This window comes from Marmota marmota, unplaced genomic scaffold (assembly GCF_001458135.2).
Source record: "Marmota marmota marmota unplaced genomic scaffold, marMar, whole genome shotgun sequence".
Taxonomy (NCBI): Eukaryota; Metazoa; Chordata; class Mammalia; order Rodentia; family Sciuridae; genus Marmota; species Marmota marmota.
The window spans coordinates 15,525,145-15,529,170 of NW_026000164.1; positions in this window are offsets into that span (position 1 = coordinate 15,525,145).

Genomic DNA, 4,026 nt, shown 5'->3' on the forward strand with positions numbered 1-4,026 from the left:
GAAACATGAGAACCTGCATCCCTGGGGACATTCATTCCTCCAGTGATTGCAGGGCCTTGACAGATTGGATAGGGCCTTGACGGGGGTCACCAAACCTATTATTGGCATGCCGGTTGGTAATGTCCCTCCTTTCCAGTGGAAACAAGTTCCTTTTGTGATTTGAGTTCCATTCCATTTATCTCCTTTAACACCCCACAAGCTGATCCCTCAGGGCCAGGACCAGTACTTCAGCCTTCCTTCTGTCTCTACTTTCCCTTTCCTTCCTCTCCTCCTGATCTCCATTAGGAAAGACGGATGTTGTGATTCAGAGGATATCATCTGCCTGATCAGGGCCATAAGCCAATTTTTGTAACTTCCTCCAAATGTTTGGAGCTGACCAAGTAATAAATTTACCCCCTAAAATTATGTCTCTCTGTGTGGATTCAGGATCCACTATGGTGTGCTTTCTCAATGCCTCCCTGAGTTTCTCCAGAAAGGTTGTGGGGTTCTTCTGAGGGCCTTGATGGATTTCAGATTGTCTTAGAGTAGCTGGTAGGCTTCTGCCTCAACCTTCTGAGACCTTCAAGGACCAGAACCTGAAAATATCTCATTTTCTAATCATCCTGTTCATTGTTTGGTTCCCAGTTGGGATTGTTCCTAGGAACTGCCTGTAACCCAGGTGGATACATTTACTTCTCTGCTATGCTGCAGGGACACAGCTGAGATGAACATCATCTCCAAAATGCTTAGCTTTGCCATTAAGAGTTCCCATTTCATTAGAGGTCAAAATTTGATTAAGTAGTAACATAATATCCCTCCAGGTATGACTGAGCATCTGACAGTTTGGAACACCTCAATGTATTTATCTAGAAGCTTTGAGAACTTTCCTAAGTCCATCTTTATTTGCCTCAGGTCTTGAAGAGAAAAAGAGGAAGATACACCTTGGTTGACCCAAATTCCCCTCCTGGCCTTTCCTGAAGCAACAACATGCTTTGTCCTCCTGTAGGAGTGGATGTGTGGGGTCCTGGGTAGGGAGGATGCCAGGGCTGTTGGCAGGGGTTAGTAGGGTGTTATGGTTTGTATATTAGGTGTCCCCCAATGTGTAAGACAATTTATGAGAGTTTACAGGTAAGGTGATGGGGTTAGGAGAGCCTTAACACAATCAGTGAATTAATTTCTGATGGGGAATAACTGAGTGGTAACTGAAGGCTGACAGGGTGTGGCTGGAGGAGGTGAATCATTGGGAATGCCTTTGGGGTATATATTTTATCCTTGTTGCATGGAGCTCAATCTCTGATTCATGGTGAAAGATCTTGGGCTTTTCCCCACCCACATGCTCTTCTGCCATTATGTTCAGCTCACTTCAAGTGCTGAGGAATGGAGTTGGCTGTCTATGGACAGGGAATGAGTCCTCTGAAACCACAAGTGAGCCCTAAAATAAACTTTTCCTCCTCTAAAATTGTTTCTCTCTCTCTCTCTCTCTCTCTCTCTCTCTCTCTCTTTGGTACTGAGGATAGAACCCAGGGATGCTTATCACTGAACCACATCCCAAGATTTTTTAAAAAGTATTTTATTTAGAGACAGAGTCTCCATAAGTTGCTTAGGGCCTTGATAAATTGCTCAGACTGGCTTTGAACTTGTGATCCTCCTGCCTTAGCCTCCCGAGTGGCTGTGATAACATGTGCTACTGCGCCCAGCTTCTTGTCAGGTCTTTTAGTTACACCAGTGAAAAAGCTGAATAAAACATAGGGGTTGGGAATTCTTGGGGTATTTCTGACTTCTGCCCTCATAGGTATCTCCTCAGACTTCTTTTTCATTATGGCAGTAGTCGTAGCTGGGTCTAGCTCACACTGCTGACTTAATTTGGGGTTCTCCTCAGAGAAAATAGCCCTGAATAGGGAATCTCAGACCATCTTCCTTCCCTTACAAAACAAACTAACCTGCCAGGTAGCATTCAAGTTTATACTTCCCTCTGGTGGTCATAATTCTGCATTGGAGCCCATCGGGTCTGGTGGCCATGACCTCAACTGAGATTACACCTGGCAGCAGAAAAAAAATCAAGCTCTTTTTCATTAGTGTCTGTAAATTGAACATGTCCCAATTTTTCAGTAGGCAGGCCAGTGGTGAACTTGGCACTACCTCTGAGGCTGAAGAGCCCATCTGGATAAGAGCAAACAGAAGTCTGGTGTCTGCTCCAGAAGAACTGAACTCTCCTAGGGCCATCTCCCTGGAGAGCTTCTCAGAGGTTGGCAATCCACCCCTCTAACCCTACATGACTCACTGGATTCGTTATCACCTTACCAGCTAAGTTGTGTAGGTCTTAGTTTCCACATGACAAAGATCCTAGGGACAAGCCAGGCTTGGAGGACCTTCCTGGTTTCCTCTGGCCACTACTGGACTTCCAGATATGATGGCTGATAATTAAGTGTCAGCTAACAGTGGGATGTACTCCTCTGCCATGGGTGTCTGCGAAATTGAGCCTACGGAGTATGAAATCTCAGGTCCAAGGAGACTATGTAAGACCAGAGTCATCAAGGACACAGGATAATTTTAAAGGGAGTTTTTCATCTACAGTCAGGATCCCAGGGGTTCTAGAAGGACAAAGAGAGGAGGTTGTCTCAGGGGACCTTATGTCTTCCTCACAGAGAAATTTGAGGAAGAATTTAAGTCACAGACTGTGATTTGGCATCTCTGGTGGACTTGGAGATACTCACAGGGACAGAGTTCAGCTTCCTTCCAGAGAGGGAATGAGAATGTGTCTCCCTAGATCCCTAAGGAACAAAAAAGAGATGGGTGCCTCCCATGCCCTTAGAGACAAAGAAATTGGGGAGGCACAAGGGGGCCACAGAAGCAGCGAGAGGGGTGTCTTTGGCAAGTGTGGAGCCCTTCAATATTGAGAAGAGGGATCCCAAATCCATCCCTACAAACCACTCTGCATAGTATATACCTCTTCTGCAGATGGACATTTAGCTATGAGGGAAGCCCTCAGGAGGATTGAGTGTGAAGAAGGTACCAGGGCTCATGTGAGGTGCTGGACTAGTGGAACGTTTCTCTGCTCCCTGATCAGCCAACCACCCCAGGATACCCAAGGGGCTGTTGGGAATCAGGGTCAGAAGAGGGGCCTTTGAGAGTCACAGAAGAGCAGCCTTGGTGAGAATCTCAGTTGTTTCTCAACTTCACCCAAATCCTGGCATCCAATGGCAGACCAGGATCAGGGCCACTGTCTACTTGTTCCAGGCACACCCCAAGCCAGGATAGAAAAGTAAGAAACTGTTTCACAAGAGCCCACCATGTCTGACCCTCAGGGCAGGTGATTGGGGACTACAGAAACCCAGAAACCGATCACTAAGACTCACTAATTACTTTTAAATGACTGATGGGTACCCAGTTTTCCTCCAAAAGTTAGTGAAATCAAAGATCATCAGGAGCAAATGACTTACTTCAGTGGGGGGTGGGGGATCCCAGATGAGCTCCCAAGATGGTACCGGCAGGAGTCAGGGTTCATGTTACAGAGAGTTGAAGAATGAATACTGCAAACATCAAGGTAAACAAATGAGCAGGAATTTTATTAAAATGGGAAATGAAAGAAGCACTCAGAACCCCTGGTGCAGTGTACCTGGAAGGGGCTAGAATTCTCTTTAAAAAATAAAATGAATGCCCTTTAAGTCTTACAGCATTCCTCTATCTGTCTATTGATGGATCTATTTATTTATTTAAGTACCAGGGATTGAACCCTGCAGTACTTAACCACTGAGCCACATCCCCAGCCCTTTTTATTTTTTATTTGGATATAGGGTCTCACTAAGTTGCTGAGGATGGCTTTCAACTTGCCATCCACTTGCTTCAGCCTCCAGAGCCGCTGGGATTACAAGTGGGTACCACCAGGCCCGGCTAGCATTCCTTCTCTTAAAAGCACCTAAGGAGAAGTTGATAAGCTCCTTTTGATTACTTCTTGGTATTTCAGTTATCTTGCTCGGGTGCAGGCAGGCTTATAGTTTCTATCCAGGAGATGGAGAGCAACGCCTTTGAGAAACAGAAACTGTTTGA